Source organism: Amblyomma maculatum, chromosome 7 (assembly GCF_055883805.1).
Source record: "Amblyomma maculatum isolate TAMU_Amacu chromosome 7, ASM5588380v1, whole genome shotgun sequence".
Lineage (NCBI taxonomy): Eukaryota > Metazoa > Arthropoda > Arachnida > Ixodida > Ixodidae > Amblyomma > Amblyomma maculatum.
In genome coordinates, this window is record NC_139350.1 from 74008788 (window position 1) to 74031901 (window position 23114).

Genomic DNA, 23114 nt, shown 5'->3' on the forward strand with positions numbered 1-23114 from the left:
CCTTCTCCAGGCGGGCCGTGCGAGCTGTAGTTCGCGAGGAGACCGGGCCGACTCGCGCGCATCCGCCCTCCCACAGTTATGCACACGTGGTATCCCGTGACGGCAAAAAGCGGCAGCCTGAGGAGCAGCGGCACGAGCTCAGTGGCAGAAGCAGCGGGGACCGCATCAGCAGGACCAGACCCCAGCCATCAAAAGGGTCCACGCGAGACTCAGAAGCAGCACCAACCTGCGCCCTCCCGGAGCGGGGCTCGCGCTACAGCGGATCACACCTACCTCGCCCCCCCCCCCTGGACGCGCGGAACTAGCTGACCTTGAAGCTGCTCGCCACCATTCGAGCAGTCTGGTCATTTCCCGGAGGGATCTCCTTGCAGGCAAATCTGTTTAGAAGCAACAGAAGCCTGTACACTATAGGGGTCGAACATCCATGGCTAGTTGCCGGGCCCCACCCCGCTTCCTTCCATATTGCAGTGGAACGTACGCTCTCCTGCGGCGCGATACTCGCAGCTTCGCACCCGAGTCTCAACCAATTCACCTGAGATTGTCGCGCTGCAGGAGGCATACATTCGAGCACGAGAGGGGGAGCCCCTAATGCGGCTACCTGAATACGTTGGATATCACTCTCCAACTTCCTGTGAGATATCCTGCACAGCGGTGTCATACTGTGACCCACAGAACAAGCCAGGGAGAACGCGGTGCACGGTGTTCGTCCTCGACACGTCCTCGACACGGCGGCGGCAACGAGTGACGTGCAGGAGTGTGTGTTGGTTACATTCCGTGTTGCGGGTGTTGACACGCCAGTGGTGTCGTCTCGATCTTTGTCGCCGGCCTTAACATCCGGCGCGGGGGTCTCCGCCGCTCATCCGAACACAATAGTGGCCTGTTTATGTGCGCCCAGCTGTGCAGGGGAACGGCCAGTGCTTTGTGGCTGTCTCCTTCTTTTGCGCCCCTCGCCGAATCATTCTTGGTGATTTCAATGCTCACCATTGTGCGTCGGGCAGTGCCAGGAACACCGCGCGAGATGAGCTACACGCCACGGCGGCGCAGCTTGGACTCACTCCCCTCAGCACCGGCGAGCCCACCTTCCGACCACGCGGCACCCCCGGCTCCTGCATCAACAATACTTTCGCGTCGAGAGGCATCGAAGTGACCTGACATCCTTCACCATCGCTCTGGGGCTCGGTTCACTTCTCCATCCTTATCGAGCCCACTGCCAAGGAAACCCGTGGCGCGCACGTACTCCGTCACCAAATGAAGCCGCTTACGGAGCGAAATAGAGTCTGCCACTACGTCCGACAGAAAAAAACGGCGCAATGGCTGTAGCACAAAGACAGAGGGAACCAGCTAGGCACATACTATCAGCAATTATTATGAAAACAAGGAGTCAAACTTCTTCCTTCACACCTAAGCAGATGACGCATCGCTATCTCGCAAATCCCTTCTATCACACACGCATAAGGCTAATAAACAATGAAACGCTCTTCTTTCCAAGAATTAAGCAATTACCAAATAAGCCAAAGCAGTGTCTGTTCAATACTCATGCAGTGGCGCGTAAAGTTTTAGCGACTTTTTTTGATAAAGATAGAGACAGCCTATGTGTCAGCGATACTTAACTGACTATATATGCGCACAAATAAAATATCTTGAAGCATTGTAGTCTCACGTTGTGGGGGCTGTGTGGCGGCTCTGGTTTGCTTTGTATTCAGGTGTGTGTGGCTCGTGACCACTTCTGCTCTCAATGTGTGACTGTGCTTTTGCTGTGTTAGTTTGGCTCTGTTTCTTTGGGTGGACACTGATTTGGCTAAGATATTTGGTATTTTTTTTATTTTCATAAAGGTGAAAATGTCATTGTTGATTAGCGATACGCACGGGTGATTAAAAGGGTTTTACTATATTGCGGTGTGTCATGTGCTTGGCGTGGAAGGAAGGTGTTTAGCTTCTTTTTTTTCATCACAATTGATAGTGTGCACTTGTGCAAGAGGTCCTGACCAATATCACGCATTCCACGAGTCGATAGGTTTGAGCTTTCACTTTCGGCTAGCCATTTCACGTGATTTAATGTGCACATCAGGTATTTCTAAAACAATATATTTGTTATTTAGCATGAAAAATGTGTTAATAGGCATCAAATAAATGTCCGCACTGTTTCCTGAAATATTTATATCAGCACAAATTCTCACATTCCAACAAATTGACTATCTCAGAATATTGCAGGCTAAGCTTGATTGCTTTCTATTTACCGTCCCAAAGAGACCCAGGCTATAAAGACGCGCACAATAGACGAACCATTCTTATATTGACTCTGCTGAGCATTCTGGCTATGAATTTAACGAGTGCTAGTTCATGGATCACTGCCTTGTCGTGGCGGAGGGGCTTGCGAAACTCGTTGAAGTCGTGAGCTCTGCTGTGTAGGGCCACCCAAGATAGACAGGTCACGGCAGAGAGTTCTGACAAAATGTGATTCACTGGAGAAGGTAATGGCAACCCACTCCAGTATTTCCTGCCAAGAAAACCCTATGGCCAGTCACAATACCATTATCGATATGGCGCCGGAAAATGAGCCCCCCAGGTTGGAAGGCGTCCCACATGTTACTGGGGATGAACAAAGGGCGGTTCCTAGTAGCTCCAGGACGAATGAAGCGGCTGGGCTAAAGCCAAAAGGACGCTCAGTTGTGGATGTGTCGGGAAGCGACCGGAAAGTCCGATGTTGCAAGGAGATATATCACATAGCAACATGGAATGTAAGATCTATGACGCAAGGTAAACTGGATATCGTCAAGCGAGAAATGGACAGATTGAACATTTATATCTTGGGTATCAGCGAGCTCAAGTGGACCGGAATGGGAGAATTTAACTCCGGCGACCATTATGTCTTTTATTGTGGGGACGAATCCAAGAGAAGGAATGGGGTCGCTCTCATAGTAAACAGAAGAATGGGCAAAGCAGTGCTAGGGTACAACCCAAAAACGACCGAATGATTTCACTTCGGATCCAAGGTCACCCTTTCAACATAACAGTTATCCAAGTCTATGCACCGACCACTGCTGCTGAAGAAGCTGACGTTGAGAGATTTTATGCGGACCTACAATGCCTTTTAGACCGCACCCCATCATCAGATGTCGTTTTTCTCATAGGAGACTGGAATGCTAAGGTCGGGAGTGAAGAAATATCCGGAATTACAGGCAAGTTCGGTCTTGGTGAGCCAAATGAAGCTGGGCAGAGGCTAGTAGAGTTCTGTCAAGAAAACAACCTGACCATAGCGAATACTCATTTTCAACAGCACAAGAGGCGCCTGTACACATGGATTTCACCGGACGGTCGGTACAGGAATCAGATCGATTATATTATTTGCCGGCAGAGATGGAGAAGCGCTATACAAGCAGTAAAAACAAGGCCTGGGGCCGATTGTGGCACCGATCATCAGCTTCTTGTTGCCAAAATTAAGCTTCGATTGAGGAAAACGCAGAAAACTAGAAGGCCTTTCAGGTATGATCTGGATCAGATTCCATTAGAATATGCTGTGGAAGTGAGCAATCGATTTCAAGAATTAGATCTAGAAGACAAAGAGCCCGAAGAGATGTGGACTGATGTTCGTGATATAATACAAGAAGTTGCTACTAAGGTAGTTCCAAAGCAAAAGAAATGCAAAAAAGCAAACTGGTTATCTGAAGAGGCTTTGCAAATAGCTGAGGAAAGGAGGATGGCAAAAGGTATGGGGGAAAGAGAAAGATACAAGGTTCTCAATGCGGATTTTCAGAAAATAGCAAGGAGAGATAAGAATGCCTTCTTGAACATACAGTGTCAAGCAGTTGAGGACAACAGCCAATTAAGGAACACAAGAGCTCTGTACAAGACAATCAAAGATATCAAAGGAAGCTTCTGTGCTAAGCTGGGCGTGATAAAGGACAAACGAGGCAAGGACCTCACTGAAGCCTCAGAGATAAAGAAGAGGTGGCAGGAATACACAGAAGAACTGTACAAGAAGGACCCGGATGTGCAAACCCAACATAGGACGGTTGTGATTACTGATCTCGAGCCGGGCATCCTGAAGAGTGAAGTTGAATGGGCCTTAGCCAGCCTTGCTAAGAACAAAGCTAGCGGAATTGATGGTATTCCAGCTGAGTTGCTTCAAAACCTCAACCACGACGCTGTTAACACACTGCATACATTATGTCAAAAGATTTGGACAACCCTGCAGTGGCCACAAGATTGGAGGAGGTCAGTTTACATCCCCATTCCAAAGAAAGGCAGTGCCAAAGATTGTTCCAACTACCGCACGATCGCGCTTATTTCGCATGCTAGCAAGGTGATGTTAAAAATCCTGCAAGGTAGGCTGCAGCAGTATGTGGATCGGGAGCTTCCGGACGTGCAAGCTGGGTTTCGCAAGGGCAGAGGAACTAGAGACCAAATTGCCAACCTTCGCTGGATCATGGAAAAAGCAAGAGAGTTCCAGAAACCAATTTACTTCTGCTTTATTGATTATGCGAAAGCGTTTGACTGCGTAGATCACAGCAGATTGTGGCAAGCTCTCCAAGAGATGGGAGTTCCAATTCACCTCATCTGTCTCCTCAGGAACCTTTATGAAGGGCAAGAGGCCACAGTCAGAACTGGGCATGGTCTTACTGATTGGTTTCCGATTGAGAAAGGGGTGAGGCAAGGCTGCATACTGTCGCCCTGCCTATTTAACCTATATGCAGAGTGCATCATGAGGAAGGCCGGTCTGGACGAGTCTTCAGCTGGAGTGAAGATCGCTGGAAAACGCATCAACAACCTTAGATATGCGGATGATACCACTTTAATGGCAGAAAGTGAATTGGATCTCAAGAGACTTCTGATGCGCGTACAAGAAGAGAGTGAGAAGTTTGGGCTTAAACTGAACATTAAAAAGACGAAGATCATGGCGTCTTGCCCTGTCAAGTCCTGGAGCATCAATGGACAAGAAGTGGAAGCTGTGACAGATTTTCTGTTCTTGGGCGCCAAGATTACCTCGGAAGGAGACTGCAGCCATGAAATTAGGAGACGCCTGCTTCTGGGAAAGAGAGCAATGGTTAGCCTTGACCGCCTAGTAAAGAGCAGAGACATTAGTCTGCCAACCAAGATCCGTATAACCCGTGCTATGGTCTTTCCAGTTGTGATGTATGGATGCGAGAGTTGGACTGTGAAAAAGGCTGACCGCCGAAGAATTGACGCGTTTGAATTGTGGTGCTGGCGAAGACTCTTAAGAGTTCCTTGGACTGCCAGAAGATCAAATCAGTCGATATTGTCGACCATAAACCCTGACTGCTCATTGGAGGGTCAAATTCTAAAGTTAAAGCTCAGCTACTTTGGTCATCTGATGAGAAGAGAGGAGTCGCTGGAGAAAGATTTGATGTTGGGAAAGGTTGAGGGTCGCCGGAGAAGGGGTAGGCAGCGAACGCGATGGTTAGATGGCATTCTCGAGGCATTGCAGATGAAGCTATGTGATGTTAAGAAGATAGTGAGAGACCGGAAAGCGTGGCGTGACATGGTCCATAGGGTCACGAAGAGTCGGACACGACTGAACGCCTGAACTGAACTGAGTTACATTGCCATTGTAAACTGAATACAAGGCACTTTGTAGCATGAGTCAATGTTTTCCAGCTTATTTCGGCTTACAGAATATTTGTGATTAGGACCCCTTCAAACCTTCTGAAAAAAGTAATGCTGAGGATGATAGAAGTGACCATCTGCTGGAATTTTGCTGGCTAGGTCGTACCCAAAAACACATTCTTGTATGAGGACGGGTCGCCCCGCCGGGGTGGTGCAGTGGTAAGACGCCCGACTACTGTGCCGGAGTTCCCGGGTTCGAACCCGACCGCGGCGGCTGCGTTTCGATGGAGGCGAAACGAAGTGGCGTCCGTGTGCTGTGCGATGTCAGCGCACGTTAAAGATCCCCAGGTGGTCGAAATTACTCCGTAGCCCTCCACTACGGCTCCTCTTTCTCTCTTTCCACTTTCATTCCCACCTTCCACCCTTCCCTTACGGCGCGGTTCGGGTGTCTGTGACAGTTATTGCGCCTTTCCCTTCCTGTGAACCAATTAACCTTTAACTTAACTTATGGGGACGGGTGCATATTTAAGCTGAAAGCAATCTGTCTGTGGTGTAATACCCAAGACTACTTCAAGTATATTTGTTTGAAATCTGTGTTTAAAATACAATACAAGGTATTGTGAGCGAGCCGCGAATATATTTTGAGCATAGTGTACGTCTATTTTCTTGTGTATCATTTTCCATACTTTCTTTGTACATCTGCATGTAATGCTACAGTTGTCTACCTATGTATTGTTTCTTGCCTTATGTGATTTGTTTTTTACTTTTTATAATGTACACATGGGCTGATGTATCCTACGCTCTGCCTGTCTTCCTGATTGCTTTTTTGCACCAAACTGAAAGAATTGTATCTGATTTGTATTTTTATGAAGCAAAATAAATGTTCATTTCACAGAGCTCTTGGCGTCTTTCCAGCAATACTGCTGTTTGGCAAAGGCATTGACGCAGCTGCGTTGATGGCCAGTCAGCAGTAATTGTGACCTAATTTTATATTTCATTGTTGAAAATAAGTGGAAAAATAATAGCCCACCGTCCAGAATAGAAATGTGCCAATGGGGTGCGGCAGTACGGCAAGCGCTTGCTAACGTTCAAACTGCGCGCCATGGCGCACCAGGTTTCAGCATTCAAACTGCGCGCCTTCAACCGAAAGCGGATGTGCGTCAAGCATCAGCCGCTTGGTGCGCTACATTCAATTTAGCCGCTGGGCCTTATGGAAGTGTCCGCTCTTTACCCTATCCCTTTCTCTATGGCTTTAGCTCGTGCGATGAGCATTCTTAGTTCGACGACCGACGAGCATGTTTGTTATCACCACCGCCGATTTTCTTGGTTCTTTTGCGGGCGCAGGTTAGCCCAATAAAGAGTTCAATACAGTGATTCACATGCAACTGTCTGTTCATTTGTGGCTACTGGGCTTGTCACCACTACGTGACATCTGGTGGAGGTACTGCCCTTTGTGATCCGGCCTACCTCTTCAAGCGAAGACCTCGGCATCGTTCCTGTCGCCCTAGGGGACCAGCCTACAGGTCGCCGAGCCAGCCGCCGGCTTCAAGGGCTCCAACCCGAACATGGTCTGCTACCGGACCCCGTCCCGCGCCGGAAGAAGGCCCGAACATTGAATATGGACCAGTCTACAGTCCCGGTCGTTTTCGTCCAGCCCCGTGAGCCCCACTGCTTCCAAGGACGACCGGATGAGGATGCGGCAGACTGGCTCGATCTGTTTAAACGCTTGTCAACTTATAATCCCTGGAATGAGGAAACAAGGCTAAGGCATGTCTACTTTGCAGTTCAAGATTTTGCCCGAAATTGGTTCGAAGATCACGACTGTTGAAGGATTGGGAGACATTTAAGAGAGAGTTTTAACGGCTTTTAACAATGTCGTCAGAAAAGAGAGAGCCAAGGTCCACCTTCAATCCCGAATTCAACTCCCGAATGAGTCGGTCCTGTCTTATGTTGAAGAAATGAAACGTCGCTTCCACAGCGCCGATCTGAACATGACAGAGAACAAGCTCAACCTCCTGATGCGCGGAATGAAATACCAACTTTTTGCCGTACTCTTACACCAGCCACCGAAATCCGTGGGGGAATTCCCTCAAGAGGCTGCGAGCATTGAAAACAACATCGGACGCCCGAACTCGCCAGTACAACCGGTCGCTTCAAGCCTTCCCCGCAAGCGACTATGAAGTCTACCTCCGAAGATAACCTGCGGGAAATATTCACGATATCGTCCGCGAAGAACTAAGACGAATCCTGCCATCGTCCCAACAGCCTCAAATAGCCACGCTTGCGGATGTTGTCCGCGAAGAAGTCCAGCAAGCACTGGGCGTCCCTCAAGCGACGGCTCAAATGTGTCCGACTGATGTAAATCAAGAGCCCATTGCGATGAAGCAAGCTGCCGCATTAAGCCGTCGTGCTCCACGACGAGACCTCCCAAGCCCTTGTCGACGCGAACAAGCTCCTATTGAACGCAGCTCCTTGGCCTTGTCCGCCAAGCCTACGAACGACCACCAAGCCTCAGTAAGTGCCACGCATGGAGGACTGCGAACAACCGGCCATTACGCTTCCACTGCGATGAGGCCGGCCACATTCAACGGCACTGCCCGTACCGACGAACCGGCCTCCGCTGATTTGGAGTCGACGCTCCCCGACCCACCCCGGTGAACGATCGCAAGAAATCGAGAACTATCTGTGTAACGGCGAATTTGCGCCCCCAAGCCGTCGGTTCAGGTCCCCATAGCCATACAGGGCCCGCTTTGCGTCGCCAGGCCGCAACTACGATGACAGTGCACGAGAAAGGTCCCCAAGCCTCCATAGGATAAACTAAAAATAGCAACCTTTCGAGGTGAGGTTGCTTCAAGGCGAACTTATGAAGATTCTCCGCCGCCGACGACGAGTAACGGTGGCGCCGCTATTACATCGACGCTCTTTATGATGACGCCTTCGACGTGCCCAGACTTCAGACGTCGCCGCTACGCACGACAACAGCATCCACGACGACGCGACCAGACTCCGAGCGGACATCGCCGCCCAGGCAAGTGAGAACGATGTGCTCCAGTTGCGCCCCAGTACACGACGTAGCCGAGACCGGACGCCAAGGCCCACGTGTCTTTTTAATGTTCAATTTAAGCCCAAACTTCTCGCTCTCTTCTTGTACGCGCATCAGAAGTCTCTTGAGTTCCACTTCACTTTCTGCCATTAAAGTGGTATCATCCGGATATCTAAGGTTGTTGATACGTTTTCCAGCAATCTTCACTCCAGCTGAAGACTCGTCCAGACCGGCCTTTCTCATGATGCACTCTGCATATAGGTTAAATAGGCAGGGCGACAGTATGCAGCCTTGCCTCACTCCTTTCTCGATCGCAAACCAATCAGTAAGGCCATGACCAGTTCTGAATGTGGCCTCTTGCCCTTCCTACAGGTTCCTGAGGAGACAGATGAGGTGAATTGGAACTCCCATCTCTTGGAGAGCTTGCCACAATCTGCTGTGATCTACGCAATCAAACGCTTTCGCATAATCAAAGCAGAAGAAGATGGGTTTCTGGAACTCTCTTGATTTTTCCATGATCCAGCGAAGGTTAGCAATTTGGTCTCTAGTTCCTCTGCCCTTGAGAAACCCAGCTTGCACGTCCGGAAGCTCCCGATCCACATACTGCTGCAGCCTACCTTGGAGGATTTTCAACATCACCTTGCTAGCATCACCTTACACATGCCCTTTCAGCAAATTGGGACGTATCTCCTCGGCCGCTTTCCATCTTCATCAGTGGGGAACAAATGGACCATCGTGACGACCGATTACATGACCCGCTACGCCGAAGCGAAAGCCCTAGCTGCCCGACGGTACCGCAGCAAAAGTTGCGAAGTTTTTCGTAGAATGAATTCTGCTCTTCACGGAAAGAGAAACAGCATTTAAATACGGCGGTGCTCACGCAGGGCATCCTGCACAACAGTCAAACGAGTCACCGGAGGACGACTGCCTACCATCCCCAGACCAACGGACTTACGGAGCGTCTCAAAACGATCGCGGATATGATCGCCATGTACGTCGTCGCTGAACACAGGACCTGGGACGCCATCTTGCCGTACTTGATTTTCGCGTATAGCACAGTCATCCAGGAGACAACCAGAGCGAGCCCGTTCAAGCTTGTGTACGACAGGAAGCCCGCGACAACGCTTGACGCGATGCTGCCGCACGTAACAGAAGACAACCTCGACGTCGCCGCCTATCTGCAACGTGCAGAGGAAGCCCGATGACTCGTACGGCTGCCTATTAAAGACCAACAGCGCACCGACACCCGACGACACAGTTTACGACGACGCCATGCAGAGTACAAGCCAGGAGACCAAGTGTGAGTTCGGACTCCAATTCGCCGTCGTGGACTTAGTGAAACGTTACCACGCCTATACTTTGAGCTATACAGAGTCCTTAGGCGCATAGGAAAACGTTATTACGAAGTCATCCCTGACTGCACGACCACATCTCAGCTGCGCCTGGTCCGCCCAGAAATCGTCCAAGTGGTGTCCTGAAGCCTCATTTCGCGCGCTAAAGGACAGTAATTTTATTTCTAGTATTTTTTAGCTTTATATGTTTTTTGTAAGCATCGCGGCCCTGCCTTTATGAAACGATTCAAGTCTTTATTCTTTTTTGACAGCCGTCGGCATGCGGCCTTATAACAGTGATTCTATCGCGAGGATCGATTTTCGTTTTTTTTGTACATGCCCGTTGTCGCGAGATGCTCCTTTATTACTTTCGTTATCATGCAAGATGCGTAGAAGCTACCTGCCACTCGCGCGTGTTTCTCCAATGTTCCAGATTATGCAAGTCACGGTCTGCGGCTTTATCTCAATATTTCCTTGCCGCCTTTAAATCGAGCGTTGGCGTGGGCGTATGCCAAGTGCATTTTTAGTTCGACGACCGACGAGCGGGTTTGTTATCGACGCCACCGTCGATTATCTTCTTTTACGGGCGCAAGTCAGCCCAGTAAAGAGTTCATCACATGATTCACATATACCTATCTGTTCATTTGTGGCTACTGAGCTTGTCACCACTACGTGACAAAATGAACTCGTTTCTGCCGGGCAGAGATCTCTGATACGCCGTGCGTCGAGCAAGTGCACCATGCGCAGGTGGGAGAGGAGGAAGAAGAGGAATGCTCAGACGAAGAGCTCACGGTCCCGTCCCCGATCAGCAAGGAGACAAGAGAGGGGGCGATGGTTCGACGTGTCAACGTTAGCATGCTCCTCCACCAGAGGGTAGTGTCGAGCCAAACCAGTCAATGGAAAATTTTCAGAGTACCGCAAAGGTGCCTGCGGGCGCCATTTTCCTTCCAGACCGCCAGACCCAGCCGCCGTCTGAACAGCGAGTGACAGCATTCGAAATCTTCTAATATGTTTTTAAAGTAGCAAAACTGAAATATTTTGGCATGTTTATTCAGAACAGTACCACCAGGGATTATGTGGCCCCTAAATTTATTACTTTAGTCCGCAATCGATGGGAAAAGATGAAGTATGTGGGTGAACCGACGAACACTTCAGGGCGCCTGCTATTGTAAATCGCCGGCTATTTGGATCAACTCGTGTTTTACGGGCAGTGCAGTGGTGTTATATGTGTTACAACATTATTAAGTGACGAAGTGTGAAATGGCATGTCTGCAAAGATCGCAGGAACGTGCGCGTATATTGTTAAGAATGCCGTCCGCTGGCGCCGCTGTGCTAGACGCGGTAAAGACACGGAGGGCGAGGTGCACAGTTCATTGCACTCTGGCACGATGAATCGTTTTGTATAAGCAACACGAAGTGAAGCAGTAGGCTCGCCGACACAGCGATAATAGACTAACGTACAATTTAATATCGCCGTCGCTGCTCCAAGAACGCCAAGCAGGCTTTGTTGAAGCATTGTGCATGAACTTAATTCTTTTGCGGCGCCATCATTAGGTGAAGGAAAAGTCACGCGCTGGTCGCACCCGTTTTCACCGTGAAAAAAAAGTACATGGCCTACAATGTCATTGCTATCACCGCGCGGTTGTGAATATTGAACTTTTCATTGTGTACTGGTATCTGTTTACGTTGTTTCATCGGCATACGCCTCTTGCCGCCAATTTGCTACAACGTCGCTCATTAACTGCCGTCAAAAATTAAAAAGACATCGCACATTGATTGATCTCTGGTTGACACACATTTGCAAAACGTTTCTAGCTGCGAACACACAACTATGGTTAGTTGGTTTAGTTACGGGGTTTAACATCCCGAAGCGGCTAATACAATGAGACACCATAGTGGAGAGCTCCGGAAATTTCCAACACCTGGGTTTCTTTAACGTACAACTAGAAATAAATAACTAATTAATATGTGCATAGAGCTTTATATACATTTGCATTAACAATAAAAATAAAAAAGGATGAGCTGCGGCGGTCATCGATCCGATCCGCCCACGAACATGCAGAGTGTGTGTGACTTAGCAGAATTGAATATAGATGCATCTGATGCCGGCTGGCTGGATATTTAACTTAATTTGAGGGTATCTTTTGCAAACTTCCGCAAACAAAATGGACGCTGCATATTGCGTGTGGCACACGGTGTTCGAAGGTAAACACATGATGCCATTAGGCGAACCATGATCACGTTGAATACTTCGTGCACTTCTTTCGCAGCTAAACGAACAAAATTTCAAACCAATCAACCTAGCGTATTTTGCGCAAGGTGTTCCTTGATGGCACCAATTATTCCTGGTCGGTTCTGTGAAGCCGCACCTACCACTGGTGCAGATCACTCTTTTCGTCTAGACACAGAGAAAACGTATTTCTAGACTCAGGCCTGGTGCCGCACCAGAGACATTGCAGAGTTTCTCACGTGTACACTGCGAGAAACGATCGGAAAAAGAGGAACTCCCGCGCAAGACACGTATTCCGCGCACGCGCTTGGAAGGGATATGGCGACGCGAAGCCATGTGACGCGGTTCAGCCAGTAGGCGAACGGCGGCGCGGGTAAAACGAATGCGGTACTCTGAAATATTTCCAGTGACTCTAAAACCAACCTCTGAAGTAGGACTGGCGGAACCCAACCCGACGGCCGTCTAGCTCGACCCCCTAACATGAGCCCGACAGCCGATTTTCAGCCCGACAGGGCCACCCGACCCGACTTTGTCGGTCTCATGTGAACCCCCTGTATAACGAGAATAAGGACAGGGCGAAATCATCTGGCCATTATAAGACTGAAAATGTTATCCTTTCAAGCTGCTGCAGTAGCTCTTGGTCATGTAGGTCATGTAGCATGTAGCATCTTGGTCATGTGTCACAAATTAATGATGTCATCACCTTTTTCCAGGCCATGAAATGATGCTGTCACTTGCGTACCCATCCCCGACATGCCCTCCAAGGGAAAACGCACTTCTTACATTGTGTCCACCTAACTCACTGCAGCTCTGGCTTTGGCCAAGCTGTACAGTTTCTGCCCCTCTATACTACTATTCAGCCAAATCTACTACATCTCAGCTTTCCTCCATGTGAATGGTGAATGCGTCTATTGTTGGCATGGATGCGAAGAGCCGCATGCCACAGGCACCAGTTCTGCAAGCCGCTCTCGCCTACTTAGCCAAGGAATATACGCAGTACAACCAAATATTCACCGACGGTTCAACTACTCAAGACACTTCATCCTGCGGCCTTTATGTGCCCTCAACAAGCCATGTCCTGTCTTGCCGGCTGCAGCGGAACACATTACCTCTGACAGCTGAGCTTCATGGCATTGAAGAAGCTGTTTCCTATATTCTGCGTCAAACCCCCGGACGATGGGTTAACTTCACTGATTCTAGAGCATCTCTGTAAATGCTGAATAAAATCAAGTATAAGCCTGTTTTTCTTGACATCGGGTATCTACATCATTTAGCTGTTGCCGCAGGCTACTGTATAACATTTCAGTGGATACCTGCCCACTGTGGCATTAAAGTCAATGAAAAAGCAAATGAAGGGGCTCGTGAAGACCCCCAACATTAGAGGTACATTAGGACGTTCGCGAAATCCGATGCGTCTCGACTGGCTAAAAATTTGCTTCCGAAGGAAAGTTTTGACTTTGGAGTTTGCCGACACATCACTACCAATGTCTTTACTCAATTGACCAACATCTACGATCAAGACTCCCTCCGAAATTTCCTCAACTAAAAACTATTTACCACCGACAACGCCTGAACTGTGCATGTACAAATGGCTTGCGATAGCGTTTCGGTGAAATGAACAGTCCGCATTGTGACAACTGTGGCTCAATTGAAACTGTGGAACATATGTTGCTTGAGCGTCCTGCGTACGCTTACGTACTATGAACATAGCATGGAGAAACTCTCCCCACTGCCTTTAACAGTGGGCAGTGTTTTAGGTCCCTTAGCCTGCCCTAGGCAACAGAGACTCGCAATAACTTTTTTTTTGCGGATTTGAAAGAGAGTGAACTTCTAGACAAACTTTAAATTCACCTTGATTGTTGCCTTCAAATATTTTTCACGCTGTGACCTTTATAAGCACATTTGTCAATTTATGCATTTCATCATTTCATTTCACACCATTACTCCACGATGCACCTTACAACGCATTTAATGGCCGCATTTTATAACCCCTTCAGCTTTTTATGCTCCTCACCATTATTTTTCAATTTTTGCCTCCCCAATGCCCCTTCATAGATGGAGTAGCATGCCAGCGAATTCTAAACGCCGGCTAGAATTCTCTGCTTTCCATTAAAGGATCTCTCTCTCTCTTAGTCATCCTGGTCATACAACTGTCATAACATGTTGTCATCACCTTTTCTACGAGTCATCCTGGTCACATGGCTTGTCATAATGTGACTGCTTCATCATTTGACATTAGTTAGGCTTGTCATTCTGGTAATGTGACTGTCAGATAATCTGATGATGCATGATATTGGTCATATGGCTTGAGGTCATCATGGTCATTTGTCAAGATCTGATATTCCTTTTTTGGCTAGTCATCCTGGTAATGTGACTTCATGACATGGTTTGATGCACCATCATTGCCAAGTGACAATTTTATCCTCTTTTCTGCAAGTAATGCTAGAGATAACTTGATGCTATTCCCTTTATCTAGAACATACTACTCCTGCCTTCACTTGACCATGTCATATGACTGCCATGACACTACTGACATCACTTTCCAAGTCATCATCATCTTGACACTGTCATATGAACTACTGTTAATTACTATTAGGTCATGCTACTATATATTTATAACTCATTCTTGTCATATGACTTTGTCATAGCACTTATGGCATCACTTTTCGGAAGTCCCAGGCATGACACTATCATAATGAATTGGTAACATACTCCATTTTAGAACTCATTCTTCTAATGACTGCCTTGACACTAATGAGTTCACGCTTTGGAATTCATTGTGATTGATTCATATGAATTGGTGACGTCAATTACTAGATATGACATGCTATACACGTCATTATCAAAGAGTCCCTTTGACTCTTGCAGCCATGTGATTGGGACCACATTTTGTGGACACATTGCAGTTTCTGCTGACAATCGAGCCTGATTCTATGTCTTGTGAGCTATAGGGTACCCGTGCTGGAGTTTTTCGAATACTGCCAACGCTGCCTTGTGGCCGTCGCGCCACTATCTTAGTAGGGCTGAGAGTGCCGCGGCTGGGGGCGCTGAAGAGCGTCTAATTTATCCCAAAACCAAATGTGTGCTGCTGAGGTTCTCTGTACTCTATTCCACCGCAGCTGTAGAAAACACAGCGTCGGTAGAACTCAACTGAATTCAGGAAACTAGATGAGCACGGGGGATTGTTGAGCTTCTCGTTTGAGCGCTGCTCATTGCGCTTCATAACGTGGCTTCACCTGCCGTACCGTGCATAAAAAGTTCTTTTTATTCGTTTTTATCATTTTCGCCACTTGATGAGAACATGTTGTGAAGGGCGCCTTTTAGAATTGGGCGTGAGTGGTGCCATTGCGAGATGGAGAGCAACTCGAAGTAAACAAAGGGCGAAAGTAGGTGGTATCCTGATGTGCATCATGCGATCATCCAGATGACAAACCGAGAGTTAACAATCTATCCGAATGTGCAGTATTTTTGTCGGAATAGCAAGGCGTCGGGAAATGTCCTAACCGGCATGCTTTCAGACTTCTTCCTGCATTAAACTATCGCAACTCACCTAGTGACCATTCGACAATTATTTAATGGGTCAATAAGTGAGCTGTGATTGAAAAAAGGCTCTAAAATTAGAGAATTAATTCGTTGCTTGCGTCGAATAAAATATGTATTGCTTCATAGAAATTGCATTTTGTTTTTAAGTTGGATGTTTTTTTTATTTGGTCGCTGAAGTATAGCTGAAAACATTCTTGAAATATTTGTTTTAGCAAACAAACCGATTAATAGGTAGATATTCTTCATATTCAATCTAGAACGTGCCTATTGTAAATATCGAGCTGTTTCATGGCAGGAGGCACGCATGCTGCTAACTCACCATGATTGCTCGAGTCTTATTTGGGCACGAAATAGTATAGATACGCCAATCTAGTCGCAGTCGGCGCGCGAGTCGTGTGGAAGGGGGGATGCGTCAATGTATAACCACACATATGGTGCCTGCTGCAATTGCCATTCTGTGCAAGGAACAAGGCATAGCAACTTTGTTGTTTCAAGTTCGCACTGATGTTTTTTCATTAACCATCACCAATAATAACCCCCCTCCTTCGATGCACTTCGTTCTTGGCTCTTAACATAAAGAGCGCGGGTTTAGACTAAGGAGATTTAAGGTATGGCAACTCTCCCGCACGCTCTCACATTGTAGGGCACCGATAATTTCCGCCCAAAATTCATCAGCAGGACAATTGCAGCCACTTAAATGTTTACAGTGCTGGCTGTGTGAATCTTTTAGATGCATGCCTCGCAGCGGATCTCGGTGTTATCCGCTTTGAAGAATAAACAAAGGACAATTACATCGATCAGTTGCTTGTCGTTCGCTGTCTTAAATAGGCAAGTGCCTAAACGTGACTGCAGGCTTTTATTTCTCTACAGATGCGCTCAACAGCATCGCCCTAAAATATGGTGCATTATATTTCGCGACACATGAGGCACCATTTTTTGGTCGACAAATTTTCTCATTATAAAGCTAGTTGAATCATTACTGTTCCTCAAATGGGCAGGAGGTAAGTACTGCACGCGTTCAATGCGCTTAACGCGCGAAGTATTGCCAAATCCTACTTAATGTTAATATAGCAGGGAGGTCATTTCATTTTGCTGTGATATAGTTACCCTCCACTAGCGATGTTTCATGGCAGGAGAATTTTATTTGCTGGAAAGTGTGCCCGCAATTCATCGTGCAGAGACGCTGTACTTTGCAAGCGCCCCATAGCGAGAAAAAAAAATACTGAAATCACGACAACCTTTTAAACCTACGCGTAACGACATTATAGCCTAATGCAGCAGCGGCGCGGCTCGTAGCCAAGTTGGCAGGCAGCTAAGGAGGAGAGGTTGCATCTTTAAGCAATCAGAAAGGAAACTCCAAGTTTTTCGGAACATTAAACCTGCTCCAAAACCATTATGCACGAAAGAATACCTCAAAATCCACCGATGGGCGCAGCCACGGCACGACGTGCGGCGTGCTGCGTCCTGCTATACGCTTGCTCATTTTGAAACCAGGCGGCTCTGGTTGTCTGATTTTAGGCGCGCCCCTTTGGCAACGCCGGTTTCCTATATGCTTATAGCTGATTAATCATTTTGTGCTGGCACGGTAGCAGTGCATACTACTGGTGAATTCCAATCGCAGAACCAGAGCGGTTCGCATGTTCCGTGACAGCGCGCCTAACTACAGAGGAGAGCATGCGTTCCGATTCTGCATTTGGAAAACTTGTGCTCCGGTCCAGCCGGAGCAAGTATGTGGCACTCACGGGCTACCAGAGGAAAAACCCGTCAGCTTTCGCGCTTCCCTAGCCACGAAACACCATAACGTCTAATAAACTTCCTTAAACAGCTCTGGAAGGGTACAAACACCTTGTGCTAGAATAAAACGTCTCACAGGCGTCGGCGGCAAGAAGTTTCCTGGAAAACTCTCGCACGTATGCACTAAGACGTTTGTTCAAAGATGCCTCAGAGATGTTTCTTCGGAGGCGTTGATTAGGTGTTCTTTCAGAGACCTCTCAGAGTTGTTTGTTCAGAAACATTTCAGAAATACTACTATAAAAAGGGTTCACAAACTTCTAAACGTCCACAAAAAATACTCCTTGTTTCACCGATTTAGAATGCTAAGGCTCTATTCAAAGAATTGTCACGAATCACAGCAAACATTTTCTAACGCATTGTTTATTGCAGCCACGGAATTAAACAATAGGTACGGCCATAATTTTTGTTAGATAGCTTTGCATAACTCCAATGTCTCAACATGATTATTTGATAAGCAGGAACAGAAGGTAAAAGACCGCTTTTAACCTCGAACTCTAAAACTGCGGTTCGTTCAAACGGGGACCAAAGTCCCGTCAATTACGGCCCAGCTAACCTACCACTCGTAAGGCTGCACTGGTGTTGCACACCAATGGCACGCGAATGGCAACACTTGTTTCACGCTACGAATGCCTCTTCATTCCGGATTCCCTGATTAGCATGAGAAAACCACCATATTGCCGCTCGTAAGGCCGCACTGGGGTTCCAGACGGGTCATGAAAGACGCAGGGAGGCACGCGAATGACATTCTCTTCATTCTGGCTTGCCTGGCCAGCACGAGAAAATCACCGTACTATCGCAAATGCACGGCAAATGTATGTATCAGTTTGACGCTTGGGAAGGAGACCAGTGGAGCAGTCACCAGGAGATCCCGTCGCGCGCACAAGCATCGTTCTGGACGTTGAAGCCTGCTGCGTGGTGGCGCTCCGCTAGATGCCGATGCGATGTACAGTTTGTCAACATTGCTTCACTAACTCAGGCTTTTTGAAGCGAGAAACTTCACTTGGCTCGTGAACAGCGCGCTTTGCGTGAGCCGGAGCCCCAGATTTGCCATTTCTGCACATGCGAGAAACCGAGTGACTTCATGCATGGCGCAGGTTGCCGCCGCCGCACGTTACTGCGCATGTGCGTCACCGCTTCTCCTCCTCGCCACCATTGGACCTTTCGCCGCAGCGTACGCAGTGCGCATTTGCGAGGTGGGGGGTGTATAAAGCGCGCTTGTTAATAAAACAAGCTTGTAAATAAAATGGATCGGTAACTAAAAGAGATCGGAAGCATGCAGAGTGGGCCAGAAAAACAACTCACGTTACTGACATTCTAGTGGAAATCAAGACGAAATGGACATGGGCAGGACATGTAGTGCGAAGAAAGGATAACCGATGGTCGCTTGGGGTAACAAACTGAATTCCAAGGGAAGGAAAGCGTAGCAGGGGGCGGCTGAAAATTAGGTGGGCGGATGAGGTTAAGAAGTTCGCAGGGGTCAAGTGGATGCAGCTAGCACAGAACCGCTATAATTGGAGAAATATGGGAGAGGCCTTCGCCCTGCAGTCGGTATAGTCAGGCTGATGTTAATAAAACAGGCGCAAACACTCGCCACGGAAAGAGAAGAAGCAACATTCGGACTGCGCAGAAACACCGATCCAGAAGTGGTAGCTTAGAAGTTGGCTAAAAAGCAGCAAATGTATGAAAAGCGCACAGCTAGACGAGCGGCTTTTCCCTTCGAGATATCCAGGCTTAACCTTAGCTAAGCCACAGATAATTTTTCTGGTATTTTTATAAACCTTAAGTTTTAAATTAACGAAAACATATAAATTAAATTTGTTTATTGCTTTATTAGTATTTTGGCGTTGCAGTCGCTAGCAACTGCGTAATACCCGCACGCACCGACAGTTCAACGGTTGAGCTAATCTTTCCTCGTCTCTCGACATGCTCAACCGTAGTGACTGTAGCTCAACGTGCTCTGGATGGCGTGTGTTTTGTGTGCTGTCTTTGTTTCCCTTTGGCCATTTATGGTTAATTTTGTAGCTTTCCCGCGCTGTATTTTACAACCACTGCTGCACTGTAATCTGGAGCTCATTTTCCTCAACAGTAACTTTCCACTTCTCTTATATGGTGAAAGTAGCACGCCGCGGCTGAGCCGGAAATGCGCCTAACTAGCTGTATTGTATTGGCCTTGCTAACTTCACTGATGCGTGCTAAAGTATGTGCGGTACCAAATGTAGTCCTGAAGTTATATGTCTTGAGGAGTTATTTTGTTGCTAATGATCGCGTTGAAGACCTGGAATTATACGAGTCTGTTCGAAAAACTTCCGGCACTTCACTGACAAAAGTCGTGTTGGAATAATGACCTGGCCGAGAAACTGCCTAGCTCCTCGCAAAGGCGCACCTGAAAAGGTGCGCCTTTGTTGCTTGTTCTTGAAAGACTGCTTAATTATCGCTTCTCTCGTTCATAGGTTTCTGTGTCCTGTTTCGCGTTGCGTTAATTTTTGCATTTCTCTTTTGTTCATCCTTGTTTTTCGCACTGTGCAGCTTAGGTATTGTAAGGCCGCATTGAAAAGCGACTCGCGCGTGGAGTCAAGCTGGCGGTCGAACCCCCGCGCGTCGAGGCCAAGGAGCCAGGGTTTTTTTTTTCTCCTTTTCTCCCCTCTTCTGGGATGCTGAATGCGCCCCGCGGGGCGCGCAGGACGCTTGGTTTGTTTTGTTCCTTTCGCCCCGAGGCGTCGCCAAGAAGCGAACGGCAGACGCGTCCTTATCAGCCGGGAACAACAGCGGCACGCTTCTGCGAACCACTTTACGGCCGGCTCGTCCGGCGATCTCCCGCCGTGGCGCCAAGCATGGGTGCAGGGAGACGCCGTTAATGAAGCTTTTTGCACTGCCACAAGCGCTCACTAAATGTCCTGCAGAAGGCGACAATAGGCGCGACCCTTGGCCCTCCCAAGTAGGCAATCAGCCCAGCGGCCTCCCGCTGTGTCGCGAGACATTGGGTCCGAGCAACGACGACTGTACACTGCTCTGGGACAGTGCCCCCCCCCCCCCTTTTCCTCGAACGGGACGGCTGAGTGGCCTAGTCTCCAGATCCCCCGCGGCGTTTCTTTCACAAAGGCGCCAGCTGTAAGGTCGCGTCGCAAACACGCTGAGGAGGGGAGGCAAAGACAGGCGCCGTGTGAGAGGGTTTGGGGACCAGCGAGTGGAGAGAGTGTGTGTTTTGAATGTTGTATTTATTTATTTGGCGTAATTAAGGACCTGGGTCCAAGATTATTCCCAACCCACGAGGGTTGTGGCATGTTTTTAAATAATTTGATTGGCTGCTTCATTTTCGGGGCGGATCACCTAAGGTGACCGCCCTTGGGTCTTTCTTGATGTCTGGTATCAAAGAGCGGTCCTCGGACCATGTTCGACAGTCAAGATTGAGTCTCCGTGCTTAGCACGTATTTACACCCCCTTGGCTTTAACCGAAACGCTCGGTAGGAAAGTAAGGGCCTGTAAAGTGACTTCTCTGTGTGAGAGTCTTCATTTTCTTTTAACCTACAGTTGTCTGTGTGACTTGTTGCTGTAACTTTGCCTAGGTATACTATTTTGCTTCTGTAAATATATATCTCCTCCTGACCATCATCAGATCATCGTCTCCTACTTTCTCAACTTGCGGAACCTGTCGAGTTCTGCTTCTTACCTGCCGAAGACAGCTAAACATCATTGGCGCTGCACGACAGGGTTCGGCAACCAGCGACCACGAGCATGACCCAGAGCACCCAGGCCCTGGGAACCCACTAGGCAACAAGCGTCCGCACGTCCAGCCAGAAGCAGCAAGGTGATCCAGGCCCCGAACCAGAGGCAGCGTTCTGGGGAAGGACTCCGACGAGGCTGCGGCACCAAGGGACGGAAGCCCCAACTGGCGACACCAGCACGGGTAAGCGGGATATCTCGCGCTTTGTTGAAGTGGCTATGGCTCAAGTATAAAGTGGCGTATGGTTTTAACACGGAGCATGATGGCGAGCGTAGGCGAGAGAGAGACAGGGGGAGATATAACAGATGACAGCGAGCAGTCGCAGCAAGCGACAACTCAGCCTGTAGCAGGAGCGCTACGTGAAGTAGCGGAGATGTCGGTATCCAATGCGGTTGCAATTCGCCGCATGGAACTAGATTTTGAGCTGGAAAAATTGAAAATTCTTTCACAGGAACGCCTAGAGTTACAGAAACTTGGGCTAGTTCCAGCGGTTGCAATGGCGATAGCGGGAAGCGGGCAGACGTCTGTAAGGTCAGACATTGACGATCAGCGTCGAATGGGGCCCGATCCAGTCTCCCAATGCGCTAAAGTCCTTAAGGGACTGAAGCTGCCGTGTGACGCGGACGTGCCGTTATGGTTCGAGGTAGTCGAGAGAATTTTCACGACGTACAAGGTGCCAAACGAAATCCGCGTTCACTTAATCATGCCAGCACTATCTGAGCTTGTCAGGTACCTTCTCCGTAACCTCGGGGACGATGAGTGTGGCAGCTACGAGTCGGTAAAAACAGCCGTTTTAAAGGAGCTGAAGCTTAACCCCTCAGAATACCTCGAACGTTTTGAGCGCGCGACGAAACACCGCGATGAAACTTGGGCGCAGTTCACCTCGCGCACTAAGACGTACTTTCAGTACTACCTTCGGTCACGGGACGTAAAAACCAAAGACGGCCTGGTATCATTGATCATCGGAGATCTCATAAAGGGTAGCTTGAGCCCTGAGGGCTTAGAGTATGTGCGTCTTCGTGAGGAGGAGAGGTGGCTAAAACCGGATGAAATATCCGACGTTCTCCAAACGTTCGAACAAGCTAAGGGCAGGGGGCGCGCAGCGAAACAAATTGTTGTGTATGCGGAAAAACCGAAGGGACCCCCGCAATCGGTAGCAAACGGCCAATTCAGTGTTATGAGTGCCGCGAATCTGGCCACCGAGCCAAGGAATGCCCTCGCGCTTCACAAAACGTGCAGAAGAAGGAGAAACGCGCTCGAGCTCAAAAAGTAGCTTTAGCCAACGTAGAGGCATGCGAAACACCGGCGTCAGTAACCTCCCAGACAACCCTAGTAGCAGAGATGAAAACGCCCCAGTCATTCGACGAGGTACGCAAATCGAAGCTACAGCAGGTGGAGATTGAGTGCGCAGGGATACCGGCGACAGCTATAATTGATACCGGTAGCGAGATAACCGTGGTTAGGGAAGGCCTCGTGCCAAGTATATGTCGGGAGCCATCCAGCTCGATAAAGCTAGTTTCGGCTTTTGGGGAGACGGTTTACGCAAAACTGGTCACTCTTGCGGTAAGCATCAGGCGGCCCACCGCACACATAGCAGGGCCCGAGGCAGTAGACATTGTATGCGCGCTTTCTGATAAGCTGGCGGAGGGAGTGGATTGTTTGCTCTCCAGGGAGGATTGGGAACTGCTTTCGGAGATAGACAATCGTTACGAGGCACTTGTTATGAATAAGGCCTGCCCTCTGTCTGAAGCAGTTAACGCGTCTGTCACCATGGCGGAGCAGAGCGCAAAGCTGGGCTCTACATCACACGAGGAGCAAGCGGCGGGGCCTGAGGCAGACAAACTAATGAGTGGTGAGCAGGGTGTGGCGACGGAACAGCCCTGTGAA